The sequence below is a fragment of the Podarcis cretensis genome, assembly GCF_951804945.1.
Source record: "Podarcis cretensis genome assembly, chromosome: 1".
NCBI lineage: Eukaryota > Metazoa > Chordata > Lepidosauria > Squamata > Lacertidae > Podarcis > Podarcis cretensis.
This window is the reverse complement of record NC_137170.1, coordinates 14,464,628-14,489,116: the sequence shown is the minus strand read 5'-3', so window position 1 is coordinate 14,489,116 and position 24,489 is coordinate 14,464,628. Positions and strand designations below refer to the sequence as shown.

Sequence of the window (24,489 nt, the reverse complement as noted above, 5' to 3'; positions counted from 1 at the left end):
GCACCTTAGTTTTTGAGCATATCGGAAGCCGAATGTTTCGGTTTTTGAATGCTGAAAACCCACAACTAATTACTTCCATTTTTGAACGTGCCTTGGAAGTCAAATGGCTTTCGCTGCGTGTTTTTCAATTTTTCCAGTGGAACTTGCAGCCAGCACTTTGTGCCTCGGTTTTCAAATGTTTCAGAAGTCGAATGATCTTCTGGAACGGATTACGTTCGAGAACCAAGGTACCACTGTACTATTTCTTTCTACTTTTATTTTAGATCTTCTTGTGATTTATGTGGAAGTTGTCCAATTTGGTTGTGTATTTTTTAATGTATTTTAATCACTACTTTTGTTATGTTGCAATTATGTATTTATGTTGTAAGCCCCCGTGTGCATGGTTTGAATTATAGAAAGGCGGCATACAAATAAAATCAGAAGCTGGCCACATGATCCGGAAAGCTTTCCGTGGACAAATGCCGGCTCCCTTGGTCTGAAAGCAAGATAAGCGCTGCAACAACATAGTCACCTTTGAGTGGACTTAACGGTTCAGGTGACCTTTACCTTAACCTATGGCTGGATGGGTGGATGGATGTGCTTATGATGTTTGTGCTCTACTTCCACGGTCAGAAGCTACTAGTTATGATGGCTATGCTCTGCCTGCATGGTTGGAAGCAGAAATGCTTCTGAATATCAGTTGCTGGAAGCCACAGAAGGAGAGAGTGCTCTTGTTCTTAGATCTTGTGGCATCTGGTTGGCCACTGTAATAACAGGATGCTGGACTCAATGGACTATTGGTCTGACCCAGCAGGCTCATCCTGTCTTCCTGTGTCTTTGAATACCAGTTGCTAGAAATCACAGTGTTGCACTCAGGTTCTGCTTGCGGTTGTCCATGGTGAAAACAGATAGCTGGACTAGAGTGGCATCTGGTTTGCTCCAGCAAGGCTCTTCCTGTTTTCATATGAAGCAGCAGCTGCCTCCTTTGATGTAAATGGGGAAGCTTCTACAGGAAGAGCTCCATGCACACATCAGAACTCCTTTGCTCATCAGACCTCAGCCATGGAAAATCAGGGGGTGAGGGGAGGGGCAGGTTTGCTTCCAGGTTCAAAGTTGTCCTGGACAAAGTATCTTCCAGTAGTTAGGCCCTGTCTTATTTGGTGCCCGTGCCTCGGGTTTAGCAGGCACCCGGGGTTCGCCAAATAGATTTTGCTATCAAAGGGGAACGAGGAATATGATGCCCATGACCTCCCAGATTGGCACTAGCACCTTCCATTGCAGCAGGCCTGTTCAGATGCACAGTTTGGTTACATCTATTCTTAAATTTGTTTTAGATGTTTTACCATGTTTTACTGTTTTGAACAGGTTTCAAATGTTTCAAATGTGCTTTTATTTATTTTTTCATTTCCCCCCCCCCTTTTTTTTTTTACAGACATGTTTGCCATCCTGGGCTCCTTTGGGAAAAATGGTGGCATATACATTTAATAAGTAAATAAGGCCTAAGGTTCAAATTTGCTTGGGAGTACCATATTTTTCGCTCCAAAAGACACACTTTTCCCCTCCTAAAAAGTAAGGGGAAATGTCTGTGCATCTTATGGAGCGAATGCATGGTCCCTGGAGCTGAATTGCCCAGGGGCAAAAAGCAGATCATGCTTTTTTTTAAAAAAAAAAAAAGAGGGAAGGGGGTGTTGAAAAAAAGCCGCTGAGCAGCTGATCAGCAAGTGATTGTGAGGGGAGATAAAGGACTCTAGTGATAAAGGAGGGGGGAGGTAAAAGCACCTGGATCCTCAGGATTTTTGCATTGGGTCACCCCAAATTCTCCATCAGATCACATAGCATGTCCATGGCTACACCCTGCACCAAAAAACCCACACATCCACTGTTTTGTGGGGCTGCAATGGCGCAAAAACGTGGTTGCAAGGCACGGATCCACATGGATCCTTGGGATTTTTGCATTGTGCTACCACAAACTCACCTTCAAATTACATATCATGTCTCTGGCCACAGCATGAACCACAAAAATCATACATCCAACTGTTTTGTTCAGAATACCTTTTTCTTGTTTTCCTCCTCTAAAAACTAGATGTGTCTTATGGTCAGGTGTGTCTTATGGAGCGAAAAATATGGTAAGCTCCATTGGACTCTGTGGGACTTACTTCTGAGTGCAGACACTCAGGACTGCACTGAAAGTATCTTTCAGCAGGGTCAAAATGGGCTTTCGCTCTACAATGGAACTGTAAACCCCAGAACGGCTTCTCAGAGGAATGTGGATGCATGAACATGTTAAAATGCTGTCAGATGTCCATGTGGAGATGGCAGTATTGAGTCAGTGCTTCTGGCTTGCACTCCTTATAAAGATTTGAGGAATGAGGTTATAACCCTTCTACTACTGTCCATGCTGGGTCGCTCAACCATTGCTACTGTGTCCTTTCTTCTAGCAGATCAAGATAATCAAGTGACAGCAAAAACTGCAATTTTTTTAACAGGGGCAATTAGAATAAGATCTATTATTTGATTATTGACGTAAACCTCCAAAATGCATTTTGTATAGTTAAGTTTTTACCTCCATCTTCAGTACAGTGGTACCTCGGGTTACATATGCTTCAGGTTACAGACTCCGCTAAACCAGAAATAGTACCTAAACCGCTAAACCAGAAATAGTTAAGAATTTTGCTTCAGGATGAGAACAGAAATTGTGCGGCGGCGGCGCAGTGGCAGCAGGAGGCCCCATTAGCTAAAGTGGTGCTTCAGGTTAAGAACAGTTTCAGGTTAAGAACGGACCTCCGGAACACATTAAGTACGTAACCAGAGGTACCACTGTACAGTACATTTTATTTTATTTTATTGCTATGGCTAGTGCCTGGTGGCTGGTGCGAAAAACCTGACCTGTGAGATGCAGTCTGTCTCTTGACTGTGCAAAAGCACAAGGCCGGGTTCTGCAAGTGTGGCTGGTAATTAGAGCTGGCGTAACCTTGACTGCTTTTAAAGGCACTTCTAGGTGGAGTTTAGCAGGCCAAGCCAAGCCCCCCAAAAAGAGAAGAAATCTAAATTGCAACTGAAATCATCTGCTCAAACAAGTTCCATGCACAAAAGTTGCAAAAAATTTAACAGGCACTTGGAGTGGCTGGATTTGTATGCTATTCTCCCCCCCCACCCACACACATACCCTGACCACATCCATGTTTACCCCACAGTAAGTCCCGCTGTGTCCAGTCTTGGGGCATCAAAAATCTGATATATTGTGTGACATCTGGGAGTGGTAGGGATAGCCTAAGTACAAGGCACATAATTGGTGGGATCCAGTTTTGGGGGTTATCAAAACGAGTGTTTAAAAGTGCATGATAAGCTGATAGGAAATTTGCTTATTTGAGCAAATAACAGAATCGTAGAATTGTACAGCTCAAAGGGACCCCTAGAGCTGCTAAGAAATGGAGCGACCTAGAAGTATCTTTGTTAAATAAATGGTTGTATAGGGTATGTTGCATCTGGGAAGCATATCTGGTCCAAGTGAGTAATGGATGATGGTGGTAGCCCAAAGCAGGATAGGGCAAGGTTTCAGTTGGTGCCATGGGTGGGTCTATGCCAAGGACTAGGGATCGGGTAGGAAAATTGGTATGAATTTTAATTAGAAGCTACCTAATTTAATTAGAAGCTACCTAATTTACCTAATTTAGACATCACCTTGCCGACAAAGCTATGGTTTTCCCAGTAGTGATGTATGGAAATGAGAGCTGGACCATAAAGAAAGCTGATTGCAGAAAGAATTGATGCTTTTGAATTATGGTGCTGGAGGAGACTCTTGAGAGTCCCATGGACTGCAAGAAGATCAAGCCTATCCATTCTGAAGGCAATCAGCCCTGAGTGCTCACTGGAAGGACAGATCATGAAGCTGAGGCTCCAATACTTTGGCCACCTCATGAGAAGAGAAGACTCCCTGGAAAAGACCTTGATGTTGGGAAAGATGGAAGGCACAAGGAGAAGGGGACAACAGAGGATGAGATGGCTGGACAATGTTTTTGAAGGTACCAGCACGAGTTTGACCAAACTGTGGGAGGCAGTGGAAGACAGGAGTGCCTGGTGTGCTCTGGTCCATGGGGTCACAAATAGTTGGACACAATTAAACAACTAAACAACAACAACAATTTACACTTCTCAAACCAAAATATGACCTGAAACACAGCTATTCTTCCCAATTTGCACTTCTCCGAATTTTGAGATGCCGTTCTGCAACTGAACAACAATGTACACAAATGTACATATTATCGGGGAAGAAGCGTTCATAAAAATGCATATATTTTAAGTGGCATGCAAAAGCACAATATAAATCTCAAGGGGTTATTTTCAACTTCCCAGGACAAGCTCTTGTGTCCGGTCTCCTCGTCTTGTCGAAATATGTGAGGAAGAAACAAATATTCAACGGTATACTAAGAATGCTCCATAGTAACAATTTATAGCAGAGTTAAGGATTTAAAAGCTCATACATCAATAGCAGCATTGCAGGACAATTTAATAACGGCAAATGGAAGAAAATGGGATTGCTGAGTTTGAAACTAGTTTGGGAAGATGCTCTGAAACAGCTATTCTGGATGCACCTTGATCTCATCATTTGAACTTCGGGGAAAGGCACCTTTGGAAAGATTTACATTCACTTACATTTACTGAGAGGTGCTGGGGTTATAAATCAGGGAGCCACCATCTCCAGAAGCTTAAACAGCTCCAAAAGGTTAAGTAGAAGATATAAAAATGTTATGATGTGTTTGTTACGGCCCTTCGAAAAGGAAAGTAACGAAGCAGGTAGGACAGCAAGGTTACTCGAATATCAGGCAGACAATACCAGGGATATCAGGAACACAAACCCCCAGGGAAGCTTGGAGCAATGGGGCATGGACTTCAAAAGTCTAGTAGCCAATGCTCCAGTGAACATGAAATTCCACCTGACAATAAAGGAAGACAATGCTTGTAACCAATTAGGTGGGTTGTGCACCATGTTTGGTCAAAGGCCAAGTCCTGAACTGAGTCGTGCCGATTCAGGGGATGTGGGTTTCAGCTGAGTTGGGTGGATACAGCTTCAGATCATCTTGGGTCAACCTCCCGGAGTAATACAGAACTGCCAAAGGATGGGGTGTTGGGCAGGAAGAAAGATGAGGGAGGAATTAGTTTGGTCTGCATTTTGCAGTAGAACAAACCAACCCAGTGTCCTGCACTTTATCAGATTTTGCAAAGCTACTTCTGCCTTAGGAGGAGGTGGAGTTGTGGGCACTCACGACCCCTCCACGTATGCAGGGGTGTGGTCAGCCCTGCACGATTGGGGGGATTCCCAGCTGCGTCACTGCCCAGGCAACCAAGCCGATTGCTCTGGGGTGTGTGGCCTGCTTGATTTAAGCAGGATGCAGTGGGAATCTCACCCCTTTTCGCGCTTCCAGCTGTTCTGGTTTTCCCATCCACCCCGCCCTTTCGGTCTTTTCCTCTCTTGACCTTGCTATGGACTTCGGTTGATCGCCGTTGAGGGCCTGGTAGGACTTTTTCCACTTAGCAAATTGGCACTGGCCACTTGGTTTTCGCTTACCTCATAGCAAATTATCACAAATTTGTAAGGTTTGGCGGTTAGGCATTGGAATATTGCTGGAGAAGAGAGGAGGGGAGGAAGTGCCATCACCTCCTCTGCACATTGAAGGGTATTCTGTTAAAGGATTCTGGGGGTGTGGCCCTGTCCGAAGCCTGGGGCTTAAGACACGACCCCTATTGGTGGTCTGGGGGGGGGGCTCCTAGTTGATGTGCATCAGCAGGACTCCCCCTACTGGTGGTTAACCCTTTCCGGACACACGGACACACACACACAGACAAACTAAGCATGGGAAAGCATGCATTTTACAATTTAAAAGTGTGCATTTTGTGTACCAAGGGAATACAGAATGCATGCAATTTAAATGTGGGCATTCTGTGCAATGTTTAAAAGTATCCACACAACATGAAATGGAATGGCCGTATGACTGTGTTCCAGTGAGATTGAAATGTCATGGAATTGGCTGCTCATTATCAAAAAGGTACCAGTCACTCACAGGGGGTGGGTTTCCAGCAGACAGGGTAAATCTGAGGTTTGCGGAAGCTCAAAATATATTAAGACGCAAAACCAGCCCAATAAAGTGTTAATTCAGGATTTTCTTGGTCTCATCCGCTCTTCTGGGCATTGATTTATTTCCCTGCCTTTTTAAACTACCCATCTTCTCAATTTTCTTTCGCTACAAGTTACATCCCAGGATAAAACTCGTAAGTTCTACCTAGGAGTAGGGTGGGGAAATTTGATTCCATTCACATTTCAGTGCAAACTTCCCAGATTTTCACTTTCCAAAACATTACATGATCTGAAACAGCCACCTTTTGAATTTTGCAACACAGTTCTCCAGCAAAGTAATGTTTTAAAAATGCATGTGCTACCACAAAATGTGCACATCGATGCATATATTATTGAAAGCAACATACCAAAACACAATATTGTAGGGGGAAACGCTTTGCAAAAATGAGTACATTAAGCAGAACTGCATACAAAATTGAGTATGTCATGTGAAATTTGCACTAAAATATGGTGGGTTTTCATGGGCCCTTAAAAATAATAGTGATCACAAACTGCTATGTAAATCTGGAGAACTAAATTTAAGACTGGAAATTTGAGAAACTGAAACTGACCCATTCAACCATTCCTAGTTACGCCTGCTTAGCCATAGTAATCTCCTTTTAGAACCATTTGCCACCTTTTAACCTGGCAAATTATGGACAGTCTAGTCATTCACTCTATTGGTTGGGCAAAATAAGTAGGTCATGCTACAGCCACAGTCTACGGGTGCTACACATCATTTCAGCTACAATGCACGGACTTGGAAAATAGGTCACTAATGCTTAATGGTTATTATAGCCCATTATACAGCAATTTCAGTTTTCAGAGTGGGGCTGACAGGCAAAATTACAATGCTATGCATTTATTACGTTCAAAAACAACAACATCACTTCTTCTTTTTACTGAAAACACACATGCTGCTGTATTTCACTGACACTTGGTTCTTGTTTTTCTCCCTCTGCAGGCACTTATTTTTTAAATGGGAGGCAAGGCTGGTTTGAACTATGCTCATGCGCATAGTTCTGTCACTGCAATAATAATAATAATAATAATAATAATAATAATAATAATAATATAATTTATTATTTATACCCCGCCCATCTGGCTGGGTTTCCCCAGCCACTCTGGGCTGCTTCCAACAAAATATTAAAATACAGTGGTCTGTTAAACATTAAAAGCTTCCCTAAATAGGGCTGCCTTCAGATGTCTTCTAAAAGTCTGGTAGTTGTTGCTCTCTTTGACATCTGGTGGGAGGGTGTTCCACAGGGCAGGTGCCACTACCGAGAAGGGCCTCTGCCTGGTTCCCTGTAACTTGGCTTCTCACAGTGAGGCAACCACCAGAAGGCCCTCAGTGCTGGACCTCAGTGTCCGGGCAGAACAATGGGGGTAGAGATGCTCCTTCAGGTATACTGGACCTGCTTGTGATGTTCTCCTCTTTCCCGGTCCCCCTCCCCACGAGAAACAAATCAGGAGAGAACGAAAACACCAGAATTTGTGTGTGTGTGCCCCAAATACATTTTCCTACTGATTATGAGCACCCTGTTCAAACTATGAGCAGGTGACAACTTTGTCCTTGAAACTACTACCACTAGATTAATTTGACATGTGCTATGTGGGGCTGCCCCAGAGGTTGGCCCTAAAGCTGCAACTGGGCTAAGCTTGAAGGGCTGGTACTTGTATTCAAAGTCCTATACAGCTTGGGACAGGCATACCGAAAAGATCACCACACCCCTTGTATACCCAACTGATTGCTCCATCACATCAGGAGGCCTGTTCCACTCGATGTAGGAATCAGGTCTTTGGTATGGCAGCTAAATAACTCCTTCCCATTGTATATTAGCAAGGACATGTGTGAGACGATGCAGTGCTCCCCTACAGTTAAATATAATACTGGGAAGGACCCCTATAATCCCCACTGCACCCTAGGGATATAGGAGAGCATTATTTTCAGTTCTGCCCTATATTTGTGCATGCATCATTGTTTTCATTCTGCTGCAGTTCATTTTATGCAAAATAATAATAATAATAATAATAATAATAATAATAATAATAATACATTATTTGTCCTGCTTTGGTTTTGGCATAATTGTGCAAATCACATGATCATTTCACAATTACAATGCAAAAGAAATGCATTGCAAAGGGGAAGAAAATTTGTAATCAATTACATATTGTTTTCAGACTGAAAGCTACAGCAACGAATCCAGACTGCATTTAATGGATTGATTTCCTTTCCGGACATGGGACAAATAAGCAAAGATTGGCAATTTCCTTTCCTGTTTCTGTTTTCATTGGAATTCTCTGACATCTTTACTTCTCCCACAATGCTTTGACCACCCTGACAATCTGCGTCAAAAGGCAGTTGTATTAATTCATTTTTAAAAAGCACACCTTGTAAGCACACCCTTAAATGTGATGGAGAAATACATGTGCAAATAGTTAATGAAGAAGTGAGCCCAGGTCAGGTCAGGCACTTGCTAAGCCTCAATGGGAAAATCTTGGTTACGAACATCTTGCATTTCGAATGTTGATCTTGGCTGAAAATTTAGTGGCTTGGAGGCCCACTCCTAAACTGAATCAAAAAGTGTGTTTTTATGCTTTAATCAAATGCCCACATAAAATTTCACTCCCCTGGCAGGTTAAAGAAATATACGTTTTGCATTTTAGGGAAATACTGTTCACATTTATTTTTATGGTGATTGAGAGTCCCTCCTGGAGAACAAATTGATTTCTGAAGCATTTGCTACAATAAAAAATGAATAATGTTTTGACTAACACAAACAGAGGGCTTGGAGGGGGGAAAAAACCACATGTTCCTATGCCATGGGCAACAGAAGGGAAATCAGCCCTGAGGTTTTCGCCTTTTCCCTTTATCACAACACATTAGTCATTCTACGTTTCCCCCCTGTCACGACTGCTAATCCTGGGATGTGCTTTATGTTTAAAATGGGACTTTCCCCATCACAGCACCATTCATGTTATCACAGAGGACTAACATTATATATTTAAAAAGCCTAGTGTACAGTTAAAAGAAGGGAATTGAAGCCATTAGGTGGACAAATCCATCCTTGTTGGTTACTCTTCTTTTCTCATTTCCCCCAAGTTCGGTTTCCCATGTTTCTGCATATACTTGCGTTTATTAACAGCTCTCAGACACACACAAGGCAGCCTTCCCACCTGCCCACGTTTACAGGAAAGCCCAGCTGAGGACATCATGTGACTTTCAGAAAATGTAGACACACAACGAAGGCTGCAGAGAGAAGATCAAATGTTTTGCAGAATGAATGGACAGACCTTCGCCATCATCTGCCGGCCACCTCAAAAGTAAGGGAAGCGCAGCAAAAAACACAACAACCCATGATCTTTTCAGCTGCATTTTCCTTCCCCGTTTGATCATTTTCAAACAACACAATTTATTTCCCTATCCATTGATGGTTGGGGGAGAAGAAAGAAACAAGGTGAATTTTTGACACGGCCCTTGGTCTTATGTTTTGAAAGCTTAATCCATAGATCTTTCTGCAGATCAAGCTACTGTCAAAGGGATGTGAGTAAGCCGGCTAGATTCTCCCCAATGAGTTGTCGGTCTGCAGGAATGCTGTTCCTCTTTTGGGTGGGGCAAAGTTGCTCCAATCAGCCTTCCTCCGGAAGGGAGGGGGTGATCAGCTTGGGACGAGTGCTCCCTTCTTAAACGGAGTGCTGCCTTGAGCTCATCTTAAAAAGGTAAAGGACCCCTGACCATACGGTCCAGTCATGACCGACTCTGGGGTTGCGTGCTCATCTCGCTCAAGAGGCCGGGAGCCAGCGCTTGTCCGCAGACACCTTCCGGGTCACGTGGCCAGCGTGACTAAGCCACTACTGTCAAAGCAGAGCAGCACACGGAAACACCGTTTACTTTCCCGCCAGAGAGCGGTCCCTATTTATCTACTTGCACTTTGAGGTGCTTTCGAACTGCTAGGTGGGCAGGAGCTGGGACCGAGCAACGGGAGCTCACCCTGTCGCGGGGATTCGAACCGCCGACCATCTGATCAGCAAGTCCTAGGCGCAGTGGTTTAGCCCACAGCGCCACCCATGAGCTCATCTTATTGTTCTTCCACCCATGAGCTCATCTTATTGTTCTTCAATATCCTACACTTCCAGCCTTTGAGACAATGTTGGAAATTTCAGGATGTACCCACCCACTCCACACTGCCCTCTCTTCTCGAGTTGACTGTTTTGATGCTCATTTCAATTGGCAGCTAGTTCCAGCAGGAAAGCACGCAAGACACACTTAGGTCACAGAATTGTAAAGTTGGAAGGGGCCAGGAGTGCCATTAGTCAACTCTCCATAATGCAGGAATCTTTTTGCCCAACATGGGGCTCAAACCCACAACCCTGATATTAAGAGTCTCATGCTCTACCGACTGAGCTATGTGAAGGGCACATCTTCCTGCCATCGCCAGCCGGCTTTGGAGGATATTTAGTCTGGTGCTCCTGGGGGGCCTGGCAGGTACCCCCTGCTGAATGCTGAGCAGTGGGCATTTGGGTGCATGAATCAGGTCACAAACACCTTTATGGGAAGGCAGAAATCTTTGCTTCTCATCATGTCATCTAGGCTGTTAAAGCACAGCTGGGGTGGTTTTGCCCAGGGTGGTAGATGGTCACAGTTAGTTTCATCATTTTTCATCATTTTTAATTTGTATACTGTCTTTCTATCTTACAATACTCAAGGCAGTTTACAAGCTGAAGAAACAAAAAATGTACATCTTATAACAATCTAATGCAATACAAAAACGTGATAATAAAACATAACTTTAAAATAGGCAACCTACATCAAAAAGTAACATTCAACAATCATTAGAATACCGTAGTATTAAATAACAATAACATATAAAAGTTAAACAGAAATCCACTCAGCAGTTACAATAAATAATTTCTAAACTATTATCAATAAAACAACGGCAAGCCACAGTACATAAAATAATACAATACAAACTGAGAAGCTTGTTTTTTCAGGTGGTTATCTTTTAATAAATATAGTCCTATGCCAGGTTTGGAGAACCTTTGGCCCACCATGTGTTGCTGAACTGCAACTCCCATCATCTCCGGCCCCTGGCCATGCTTGCTGGGGATTGTGGGAATTGTAGTTGAGCGACATCTGGAAGGCCAAAGGTTGTCCACACCTGCCTTATGCCACCATTCTGTCTCTTGCATTCCTTCTGAGTGTGAGGGCAAGAAGAGACTCTGTAGCAGCAGGATGGTCATCTCTAGTCCCCCCCCTCCGAATGCATTTGGTTTTTCCCTGGCTATGATGACTTATAGACCCAGTGCTTTTAATTGCTTGGAATTACAGGTTCCTACTTCTCAATTAGCCCTGTGGATATTTATGATGGGCAATATTGTGGATTCAGCAATTACTTATCAAGACGCAGAACGAGGGAAGTGTAAATAGGAAAAGCATTTGCATAAATACCTCAAATGCCGTACATCATCATTGCTATCCTAATGAATACGGCCACATGTCAGGTCTTTTGTATATGAAATGACTGGGTCCTGCATTTAAATCAAAGTCACACACGGCTCAGTCTTCACTCTTCTCCACGTCGTTAGGCAGGCTGTGGCGAAGGAAGGGATTTTGTGCCCACTCAGCTTTTTCGGAAAAATGTCTGTGATTTACTGACCAAATCCAGCCAGTTGCAAGCGGTGGAGGAATTCAGGCTTGGAGAACCGAGCAATCTGGCTATCAGCGATGCAGGAAAGTGTTCTGTTCAGAGAGTCTATAAAACGGCAGTGCAGCCAGTCACCAGAGCCCTGAAGCAGAACAGGGCAAAAATATATATAAAGTACTAAAGCTTGTTGAAGAGAGCATTTTGGGAAACTTTAATGCAAATCATAATGCAAGTCCCTTGAAAGGACACATTTGAAAAGGAGCTCTTTTTTCTCTGTCTCTGTCTCATTACAGGGCTGCACATCTAGTAATTTGGCAGAGCAGTAGGAACAGCATGATAGGCAGAAATCTAATGGGTGCAGCTTTTCTCATAGCTCCATTTCTATGGCAGGAAAAGTTGCTTTCCGTTGATCACACAGTTTTCAAACTCACAGGAGTCTTTCAGGAGGAAAATATTGGCAGCCTGCATTCACCCTAACACTATATCATTTATGAACAAGTTTAAAAGCACAGGTACTGGCAGCTAACAGATTGAGGTTGAATCCTGACAAGACAGAAGTATTGTTTTTGGGGGACAGGAGGCAGGCAGGTGTGGAGGACTCCCTGGTCCTGAATGGGGTAACTCTGCCCCTGAAGGACCAGGTGCGCAGCATGGGAGTCATTTTGGACTCGGAGCTGTCCATGGAGGAACAGGTCAGTTATGTGTCCAGGGCAGCTGTTTACCAGCTCCATCTGGTATGCAGATTGAGACCCTACTTGCTGTCTTGCCAGAGTGGTGTGTGCTCTGGTTATCTCTCACTTGGACTACTGCAATGTGCTCTATGTGGGGCTACCTATGAAGTTGACCTGGAAACTACAACTAATCCAGAATGCGACAGCTAGACTGGGGACTGGGAGTGGGTGCTGAGACCACATAACATCGGTCTTGAAAGACCTACATTGGCTCCCAGTATGTTTCTGAGCACAATTCAAAGTGTTGGTGCTGACCTTTAAAGCCCTAAATGGCCTTGGTCCAGAATACCTGAAGGAGAGTTTCCACTCCCATTGTTCTGCCTGGATACTGAGGTCCAGCGCTGAAGGCCTTCTGGCAGTTCCCTCACTGCGGGAAGTCAAGTTACAGGGAACCAGGCAGAGGGCCTTCTCAGCAGTGGCACCCGCCCTATGGAACACCCTCCCACCAGATGTCAATGAGAAGAACAACTACCAGACTTTTAGAAGACATCTGAAGGCAGCCCTGTTTAGGGAAGCTTTCAATGTTTGATGGACTACTGTATTTTAATATTTTGTTGGAAGCCTCCCAGAGTGGCTGGGGAAATCCGGGGTGAGGCACCTTGCAGAAAACTTTTTGAAAGTCCATGTACTGTGCCAACCACATTCCCTCTATCAGCATGCTTGTTGACACTCTCAGAGAACTCTAATAGGGTCGTGAGACAGGGCTTGCCTTTGCAGAAGCCACCCTGGCTCTGCTTCATGATCTACAATGGTATTCTTTAATTTTCTCATCAGTCAGACATTTGGGGCAGGCATTCTGAGGTGGTTTAGTCACATGAATTTCTAACACAAAAGCGATTTCCGTTGTGCTCAATGGTGCTTACAACTAGGAGAATTTTAACTCAAAAGCAATTCCCATTGTGTTCAATAGGGCTTATATCTAGAGATGGAAACTATTTCCAGTCCATGCCCATTTTGTGTGCATTCACTCATAAGACCATTCTGGCCTGCTGTTGCATGAATCTACATTTTTAAAATCTGCACAAAAAACCTGCATTTAATATTTACTTTCTCTCAGGATATGCATGCTTATATTTGTGTGTGTAAAAGCACGTGGAGGGTGAAGTTCAAATCAATGGGTTGGTCCCAGAGTCGCAGATCAGTTCCAGCATTCGGAAAGATCTAATTGCTCAAGCATCTCTGCTGGTGCTGAACTTGCTCCCATGACAAGCTAGAATGCAGTGCAAGTAAAGAGGGAAGCACCGAGAAAGTGGAAGAGGTTGCAAAAGCAGTTGTGGGGAGTTGAAGGGGAGGAGATACCTGAGGGGAGGCAAGAGAAAGGAGGAAGGGAAAGAGATGCAAGCAAGTAAACATTGCACAAAAGTAAGACATGGCAAGATGTGGCAATTCCCAAGTGTGGGGATGTTCAGGAATGCAGGAGAGGATATATTGTTTGATTATAGCCTCTCCAACTTGTGTAAACAAGTTCACAATTTAGCAGAGTAACATTCCCCCTTTTAAACTCACAGCGGATGCATTTGCTCAGGCTCGCTAAAGCCTCTATAATAACTGTTCTGGTATTTTCCCCTTATTGCCTCAGAAAAGATAAGACACGGCACAGTCTTCTATAAAAGTATAAAAAGAGTTTACTCACTCACATTCTGTTCACAATCGGATCCCAGAAGACTTATCTTAGAAAAGTAACATACACCTGGAAAGAGACAGTTCCTTTGTCCTCTCTTGGCTAAGCAGATGTTGCTTTTTCGATGAAAGTAGTCATAGAGAGAGAGTCCTATGCTTTTGTTACCTGCACAGGTGAGGCCACACCCACCTCTAGTCACATGCAGAGGAAGTCTGTCCCAGCCTAGGAGAAACAGGAAGTTCCGACTGGCTGGTCCAGACATCCCCTTCTATGTCCACTCTAGGGATGTTGTACTTGACTGCTCTTGTGTTTCACATCCCACAAGAAGTTTGTGAAATTATGTATGGCATGGATAAAGTTCCCTGAGAAGAGGGACTCACTGCTAAACCATTCTGGGAACTGTAGCTCTGTGAGGGGAATAGAAGTCTCCTAACAACTCTCAGCACTTTTAGCAGTTCCTAGACTTCTGGAGGAAGCCACAGCTGTTTAAAATGGTATGTTGCTGCTTTGAACATATTGTGCAGATGGGGCCTGTATCTCACAAGAATGCAGGAAGCTGCCTTAATACTTGGTCAGACGACTTTATGATCTAAGCCAGTATATTCTGATTGGCGTGCAGCTCTCTGGGCTCTTGGGCAAAGGCCTTTTCATTCACCAACTGCTTGATCCTTGTAGTTGTGAGACTCTAGCTCCCATCATCCCTTGCCAGCATGGCCAATGTGAAGGGGTGAGATGAGGTGTAGTTCAGCATTACTTCCTGCACACAGGTCCTCCAGTCCACCTGCTTGACAAATGACAAGACGTGGAGACCCCAAGTTCTTCAGGCAAAGTTCGAGTTCTGCCACCGAGCTCTGCTCCATCCTTCTTTAAGATTTTAAAAACTTTGATGGTCGCATAGCTTTTCAGTCGATCTCTTCCGGAAAGATGGCAGCCTTAACTTTAGAATGGGTGTTGCAAGCCACGCTCCTCCGGAAAAGTTATTATTCTGGTAGGTTTTGCAAGGTTGGTTAATTAACACTGGGAGGCAATCTCCAAATGCAAGTTGTTTCGCAGGCAAGGGACTCGTTCCGCCTACACAGAAGCGCCATTGCTAATTGAAAGTGTGTAATTTCATTGACCAAGTCGCAGAAGACACCGAGGCAAAATACATCCTTGCTTTTTTTGCAGGGCTTGTTTTATGGAATGCTATTACACCTGACAGGTGGCGCGTGTGCATGGCAGATTGCATGAAGAACGCATCACTAGGTAAGACGCTGCAATCTCACATCCATCCAGCAGAAACAAGGGAGAAAGATTGATCTTTCCTGCTCTCTGTCTTCCATAGACCAGTTCAATTGCTTTAAAACGATTTAAAAGGGGTGTGGAGGGGCGGGGGGAAGCACCAGATAGATAACGCAGGAGAAAAATTCTGAGTGATTCTCAGCTTCTTTTTTTGGATCACAGCATATTTCCCATTCTCTTGTAATGAAATATTTTTGTTTCTTCCTCTGAAAACTTAATTTTGAAGCCGCACATCTGAACGTAATTTCTTATCCAACCTTCCCTATTTCATAACAGATGGTGGGGGGAAAGCCAGAGTTTGGCTCAGTTAGGGGTTGCCATATTTCAAATAGTGAAAACCAGAACCCCCCATTTTTTTAAGGAAACCACCAAATTTGAAATTTGAAACACTTATGATTTTTCTATTGACTTGCCTAATATCCAGGAAATCCTCCCCCCCCCCAGACATCAATTCCACCTCTGAAATTCTGGTAATGCCCGGGAAAATCTGGACGTATGGCAGCCCTAGGCTCAGTCAAACTCTGTGGACCACGATCACACAGATGATTTCATGTTGACCCCCTATTCATATTTAGAAGGAAAGGCCATGCCTCAGTGGTAGAGCACCTGCTTTGCTTGCAAAAAAAGGTGCCAGGTTCAATCCACAGCATCTCCAGGTGACCACAGAGGGAGCCAGTGTAGTGTAGTGGTTAGAGCCTCAGGCTAGGACCTAGGAGACCAGAGTTCAAATCCCCACTGGGTGACCTTGGGTCAGTCCCTGCCTCTTAGCCTAACCTATTTCACAGGGTTATTGTTGGGGTTAAATGAGGAGAGGGAGAACCATGTATAGCTCCTTGGAGGAAAATATGGGATATGAATGTGGTTGGTAAATAAGAAAGAAAGAAAGAAAGAAATTGGAGTGGAGGTTTCAGCACAACTCCAGCACAAATTACCTCTCCGGAGTCCTGACACGCAGTGTGAATAGCCACTTGAGTGGATCTTTACTGGCCCTTTGACCCAACGGAGATTGGTATGGCATGAAAGAGAAATCCCTAGAAATTCATTAAAACCTGGAATCAGTCAGAAGCTGATGATTATTCAGCTGTCGGTATTGTGACTGTTCCTTTTAGCATGCAGCAGATGAAAGACCCTGGTAATATTATGGTCAGGATTTATTTATTTATTTTAAAAAAAGGTATATAAAACTTCAATAAAAGGATATGGTCCAACCATCACTGGAAAAGAAAGAGGATTTTCCACTCAGGTAGGGGTGGATTTTGGGGGGGGTGGGAGGCTGGTGTGTGTAATAAGGCTTGTAGATGCCAAAAGGGAAGTCTAGAGTGCCCATTCCCGCAAAGGGACAGTATTTGTTGTAATGACGAGATGAGTAGATGGCCGCTAAGACAGAGGGAAGATAAAAGACCCAAAGATCCTTGGGGAATCCCATCGCCTCCTTGTGAACTGCTGGAAACGCAGTCAAACATCAAGTGTATTGTGTGGGGCGGATGCCAATTATCTGAAAGCCTGTCTCTCCCCAAGATCTCTTGCAGGCCTGCTTGAGACGTCTCTTGCAGCCCCGAGGATAATAGAATATGCTCTTTTCTTCTCTGACTAGTAAAGCATCGCAAAATAGAATTATTAGTCTAAATACGCATTGCCTACAAAATGTAAATCTAGCAATTAGGGCTGTCCCTGGTGGTGCCCCTCTAATGAGTTTCACCATATTCCTCGTGTGGCTGTAGGGAGCTGGCTTGTTGGAAGAGTGGGGCCTGGCTCATTTGCAGAAGGGATTCTCGGGATGTAAGCATTTTATTATTATTATTGTTATTATTATTATTATTTCCTCAACACACAAAAAATACATAAAAGCGAAATGAAAGAGCTCGCTTCCTAAGCAACATTTATCTCCATCAGTTTTGACTTTCTGAAGTTCACAAGAGGGAGAGGATGAGAATGAAGCAGCGCAGATGATTAGGTAAGATGCCAGTCCTCCCGTCACGCACAAAAGACGACACAAAAGAGAGCTGTGGGTTACATCTCAAGGCAGGGCCGCAAAAGCCTGCGTTATTCCTACAACGGGCCCCATAGGTGCCTGTTAAAAACGTCTTCTTCTGTTGCATTGAATCGCATGGGGAAAACTGGAATATTAGCTACGAGCTAGAAAGCATGCTTCCATAGATTGCTGCCTTTGCAGCTGCAGAACCAGGAACCGCACCTAATGACCAGCTCGTAATGATATGTGTCAAACCCCCTTCTATAAAGTCGCAACAGAAGACCTTTCTAATCTAAATGGTACCTGCTGGGCTTGCCTTGTCTTCTCTGGCTCCAGGGGTGTCAGGCACCCCGGTGAGAGACACCCCGGAGACAACACACCCCGTGATAATCTGATTATCATTTGTCATGATGGGCAGATAACAACATAAGTATTGAACCAGCCTGATTGCCATCTCCACTTCAAGGGACGTATCTTGACAGTGTTATTTCACTGCATTATGTGCATGGGCTCCTTCTCCCTCTCCCTCTTTCTCTCTGCCGTTCTTTACAGTGGCTGCCTGTGGAGCAGCGGAATGAATATAAAACAGCAGCATCCCTGAATCGTAAGGCCTTGAATAACGCATATACCTTACATACATTCTGGGAGCCCCCAAGGTGACTCTTGGTGTGCAGGATCTGTCCACTGGTAGAGGGATCCTTGCCCACCATCAGCGCTTCATCTTAAGGGTGCCATATTTCAGAAAAGTGAAAATCCAGACACAAAAGTTGTTGAACAAGATCTCAAAAATTAACCAATAAACTGAAACTGACATGGGGACAAATAGAAGAAGACACCTACACCCCGGTATGGCTCCCCTTTATCACATACACAGCCCAACAAGACAATGACAAAAATCCATGAAGAACAGAGGATCTGATGAACGGATTATTAAAAATGCGTGAGGCAAACAGTGGAAGTCTTTAAAAAACAAACAAACACTTTTTAAGGTAGATAAGGACAAGATGGAATTATACAATTGAATATAAATATAGATGGGAAACGGCTATGTATAGTGAATACTTATCTACTTTTAAAAATTTTCACCTATGATCCTTTTCTTTTACTTCTTTATTTTTTCTTTGTTCTTTTTTCTTTTTTCTGATATCTTTCATTTCACTCCTTTATTGCGAATAGCATTTTATAGAAGTATAAATAATTGTAAATATGAAAAGAGACAAAGTATTCTCTAATTTTTTTTCTTGGTTATATGTATTTTCTTTTTCTTTTGTATTTTCTTTTGTTGTAAATATGTATGTTTTCTAATTTGTACTTAATAATTATTTTTTTTTAAAAGACAATGACAAAAATCCACCAACATCATACAAATCAATATAGTGGTACTTCGGGTTACATACGCTTCAGGTTACAGACTCCGCTAACTCAGAAATAGTACCTCGGGTTAAGAACTTTGCTTCAGGATGAGTACAGAAATCGTGCTCTGGCGGCGCAGCGGCAGCAGGAGGCCCCATAAGCTAAAGTGGTGCTTCAGGTTAAGAACAGTTTCAGGTTAAGAACGGACCTCCGGAACGAATTAAGTACTTAACTCGAGGTACTACTGTATGGCTAACCTGATCCAAAACACCCACCCACCCCACTCACACATGATAGCAAAGACCACCACAGCCAACCACAAATGAACAACCACACCCTAGGCCAACCCCAACCTCTCTCACCACGGAAGGAACACAAGCGAACAGCAAAGAACCTGCACAAGCAATGCTGACACCAAACCCTATGCACAGTAAGTAAGATAGAAACATCACCACCCGACCCCACACCCACCCATCTCCCCCCCTCCACCTCTTTCCTCCTTTTCTTCCTAATGTCTCAACAAATGAAACTGATTTGTTAAAATGTTACATGGGGGAAAAAATACGAGAGAGAGACATTGCACACGCTTTTGTAAATCAATAAAATCTTTAATGACAAAAAATCTTTTTTTAAAAAAAGGAGAGAGAAGTATTTGAGCTATTTTTTTATGGAAATTGCCAAAATCTACACTTCCAACTTTTTGCCCAGACACTGTTTCCGAAGGCCAAATCCCAGCAATGTCCAAGAAATTCCGGATGTATGGCAACCCAACTTCCGGACATATGGAACATTTAGATATTTGCTGGGGTGGGTCCCTCACTGCAGGGTATATGCTAAAGCCAGACTGAAATCCCCCTCTCAGTTGACCACAAATGTTCTCCCCTCCGCTTCAAAATGGGATAGTTTGCTCTGGGCTTTCTTGTACACATAGGAAGCTCTCCTATCTTTTCCAGAGCTGGTTGCCACTTGCTGGGTCACACCAGGAAGTGAAGTCAGCAGGCAGTTGTGGAGAGAGCCTTGTGCTACTTCCTGCTGAATGCCTTGGGGCTGATGCAATGTGGCATGATGTCATGGCACTTACAAGGCAGTGTACCCATTACAAGCAGTGCCAAGCAGCGGAGAACACTTTGTACCACTGTGAGCAGTGTGGAGCTTTAAAAAAAAAAATTGTTTTAGAAGCATGGAAAAAATGGAAAATCCTTGGCCACCTTGTATGGTTAAATAAGGCAAGTAGCAACCTTCTTCTGAGCAGTTTGGAGAGATTTCTTTCCTCCTCCTCAACTTTTCATTTCACATCCATTGTTTCTCCTGACATGCTCCGTTCCCTGGTTCAAATGCTCACTCGCCTTTTTTCCATCTACCTGGTAGAGGTGAAAGGTAAAGGTAAAGGACCCCAGGATGGTTACGTCCAATCAAAGGCGACCAAGGGCTTGCAGCACTCATCTCGCTTCAGGCCGAGAGAGCTGGCATTTGTCCATACATCTTTCCGGTTTAGAAGACATCTGAAGGCAGCCCTGTTTAGGGAAGTTTTTAATTTTTGATGTTCTATTGTGCCTTTAATTCTGTTGGGAGCCACTCAGAGTGGTTGTGGAAACTCAGCCAGATGAGCAGGGTATAAATAATAAGCGATGATGATGATGTGGCCAGCATGACTAAACCACTTCTGGCGCAATGGAACACCGTGACAGAAACCAGAGCGCACGGAAGCGCTGTTTACCTTCCCACTGCAGCAATACCTATTTATCTACTTGCACTGGTGTGCTTTCGAACTGCTAGGTTGGCAGGAGCTGGGACAGAGCAATGGGTGCTCACCCTGTCACGGGGATTTGAATTGCTGAACTTCTGATCAGCAAGTACCAAGGGCTCAGTGGTTTAGACCACAGCGCCACCAGAGTGGAGTCTTGCAGTCAAGGAGGATAGGGCTATCATTGCCTATTGATGGCTATTTTCTCCTTCTATCATAGGTGCCAACTTGAACAAAATATTCTGATAAAGTCTCTTGCTTGCCTGGATGTAGGAAAGGAAAGGGTCTGGGAGCGCTTGGGAAAAAACTAGCATATTATACAAAGGTAAGATTTACATTAAGGGGACGCAGGTGGCGCTGTGGGTTAAAGCCTCAGCGCCTAGGACTTGCCGATCGAAAGGTCGGCGGTTCGAATCCCTGCGGCGGGGTGCGCTCCCGCTGCTCGGTCCCAGCGCCTGCCAACCTAGCAGTTCGAAAGCACCTCCGGGTGCAAGTAGATAAATAGGGACCGCTTACCAGCGGGAAGGTAAACGGCGTTTCCGTGTGCGACTCTGGCTCGCCAGAGCAGCGATGTCACGCTGGCCACGTGACCCGGAAGTGTCTCCGGACAGCGCTGGCCCCTGGCCTCTTAAGTGAGATGGGCGCACAACCCCAGAGTCTGTCAAGACTGGCCCGTACGGGCAGGGGTACCTTTACCTTTACCTTTAAGATTTACATTCACTCACTTTTGCCTCTGACCAGTGGTGGCTGGTCAACCAACCCCAGTCTGCCCCCACCTGCCCCTACCTGCAGGTTTTCTCACTTGCAACTGGTTGAGGGGTGAATGCTTCTTGTCACCTTCCTCCTCATTAGTCTCCTTGTAGAATTCAGCGAGAGAGAAGGGTGGGGGAAAACTAAAATGTCATTGGCTCTGGCGCCACCTGCATCGGGCTCCTTGCCTCCTGTCCCACCAGCCAGCACTGCAGTCACATGACTGCAGTCACATGACCTCTGGAATGTTGCCCAGGTGTGGATGTGGACCCTGGTCTGAAAAACCTTTCCCTTCCCTGATGCATTGCAATCAATTGTCTGCTTCCTTCGTAGGAGTTGAAGTAAATTGTGGGTCTGAAACTCTTCCCTGGCACTAAATTTCCCACACGTGACTGACCTGTGCCAGCCAGATATGTGTCCCAATTTATGCCGTGTTAAGGTACCCCAACTCCTGCCAACCTAGCAGTTTGAAAGCACACCAAAAAGTGCAAGTAGATCAACAGGTACCACTCCAGCGGGAAGGTAAACAGCATTTCCGTGCGCTGCTCTGGTTTTGGTGTCCCATTGCACCAGAAGTGGCTTAGTCATGCTGGCCACAAAACTGTCTGCAGACAAACGCCGGCTCTCTCGACCTGTAAAGCAAGATGAGCGCCGCAACCCCAGAGTCATCTGTGGCTGGACTTAACTGTCAGGGGTCCTTTACCTTTTTTAAAAAAGGTAGCCCGAATACTGTTGCATCCCCTTCGCGTAGAAAATGCTTACTTTATCTTTTCCAAGCTGACTATGGTATCTCAGCAGCAAGCAGCATGAGCCCGCCAGTTTTCACGTACTGAAGAAATCCACAGATTCGGATCAAAAAGGACCTTCTGTGGCGATAAAAACCCGCAAGCCTTTTTCTAGTCTGTCAGCGAGGAAGGAGAACCATAAAGCAGGAACGGCAAATATTACCCATTCAGGAGGGACTGGAAATCAAAAAAGGCCTGTTCTTCCTCCCTGCTCCCCTCAGTTCCACATCACCTGAAGTGTTTGAACTTGGCCAGGCAGTGAGAAGATGGCAGCTCTGAGGGCGTTTCCTCATCCCCGTCCCAATTAAAGAAGCACAGCAAGCTTGGTTTTGAGAAGCAAGTCAATGCACGACTCTCCAAATGCTGTCTCGACTTTCTGGAGCCCCGAGCTGTGGAGAAAGGGACAGAACAAGCCACAGCGAGGGCTCTTTATTAGCTCTGAGGAGAACGGAATTGTGAGATGATCAAACATCTTTGTCGGATGCTGTGGCTGCCCATGCTAGGCCCCTTTCATGCCGGGCAGTTTGAAGGCCGTCCATGTTTGCCGTTGGCCTCACAGTCTTCTCATCAACTTGGCGGGCAAGGCTGGCATCACCCTTTATTATTTATGGTCGCCTTTCTGGTCCTCCACCTTCTTAGCGGCCTCGCCAAGACAAGGAAACAAAGTTTAATAATGAAATAATCGTGTGCTCTTGGGCTGAGGTGGCCATGGCAGCAGCGGGGTGGAAAAACCGCTTGAAAGGAGAAGGACATAAAAGGGAGCGGCTGGAGCTCTGTGAGCCTTGGTGGGCTGGAGAAAAAGCCCTGCTGCCTCTTGTCTGAAGACCAAAGAAGCAGGGGAGCTGGGGCGAGCAAAAGATGGCAATTTGAAAAGGCCAAACCGAGGAGCAGAGCGGCGAAACCCTGCAGCTGTTGAGGAGAGGCGCCAATGCCAGGGCGAGAGGCCCAGCAACAAAAGGCATTGATTTGTGTTTTTGTAGGTTAAGAAAATAGTTTGCTTTTCAGGAGCGCATTAAAAATAAAATAAAGCCAAAATGAATTATTAAAGGATTTCTTCTTCTGCAGTAGAAAGCAAGATGGGAAAGAAAAGAAGGAACCATCGTGGCTTCTGCTCTGAGTTACGCAATCTTATGGGAGGGGGAAATGTTGCCTTTCTGAATTCAGAATTTGGCGTGCTGATCATTTGCAACACACACCTTAAACAAGTGCGCCCAGGAAGAGGCCAGGAGGTGACTGCAGTGGATGGAATAGAGTTATTTCTGAAACCATTAGCTTTCAGACAGAGATGAAAACATGCAGCTACTCTGTGCAGAAAGACACAGCACTCCGACTTTATAGGAGATCTGATTTGGGGTGTTTATTGGCATCCTTCTTTGAATCAGGTGGGCACACACGCAGAGTCTATGAACACGCTTGCATTTTGCATCATACCTCCTATGGGGCGATACTTCTGTTTCTGGTATAATACAGAGACAAATTGCACCTCTAATCTCAATTTGTCAAAAGCTTCATCATGACCGACAACGGAAGAATCATTGTTAAAATTATTGGACTTAGCTGAGATGGTGAAGTTGACGTGTTTCATCATAGGAAAATCATTGCCAACATTTACTAAAGGTTGGAAAATCCTTATAGACTTTTTGTATGAAAAAGAAAATGAACTTAGGATATCTGGGTTTAGGGATCGAAGATATTGTTGTTTTATAAAAAGCAGATTTGCTGGGTGTTAACTTGGAGCGGATGTGTTGAATAATTTTCTATATATAGCTGACTGATGAAGAATCAGAATTTTTCTCTTCCCCCCACGTTTTCTCCTCCCCTTTCTATCCTTTTTTCTCTTTTCCCTTCATTTTTTCTTTCTTTCTTTTTCTGGTCTGTGTTTTTATTTAGATTAACTTTTAGATTTGATAAAAAGATATCTGACATTCATCTTCTCCCCAACTTTTAATATAATCTATTATATTAAAATAATATAAGGACGCGGGTGGCGCTGTGGGTTAAACCACAGAGCCTAGGACTTGTCAATCAGAAGGTTGGTGGTTCGAATCCCCGCGACGGGATGAGCTCCTGTTGCTCGGTCCCTGCTCCTGCCAACCTAGCAGTTCGAAAGCACCTCAAAGTGCAAGTAGATAAATAGGTACCACTCCAGTGGGAAGGTAAACAGCATTTCTGTGCACTGCTCCGGTTCGCCAGAGGCGATTTAGTCATGCTGGCCACATGACCCGGAAGCTGTATGCTGGCTCCCTTGGCCAATAAAGCGAGATGAGGGCCGCAACCCCAGAGTCGGCCACGACTGGACCTAATGGTCAGGGGTCCCTTTACCTTTACCTTTATATATTTTTTAAAGAAGCCATCAGTTAGCATCCTACGGTACTGAATTCCAAAGAACACAGTGCCACGGATAGAGACAACAAGGCTTCTGAGTGCAAGTTGCTGGAAGCCACAGGAGAGGGGAGTGCTGTTGTGCCCAGGTCCATCTTATGGGTTCTGTAGGGGCACCTGGAGAGGCACCTGTG

General features: G+C 44.5%; 1 long non-coding RNA gene across 1 annotated transcript in view; it reads right to left on the bottom strand.

Moving 5' to 3' along the window:
* LOC307209025 overlaps positions 1–24,209 on the bottom strand; it is a 442,352-nt gene extending 418,143 nt beyond the window's left edge. The window contains exon 1 of the long non-coding RNA XR_013835291.1: positions 24,115–24,209. This is a non-coding gene — a long non-coding RNA (uncharacterized lncRNA). The remainder of the gene's footprint in view (positions 1–24,114) is intronic.
* Positions 24,210–24,489: the final 280 nt, after the last annotated feature.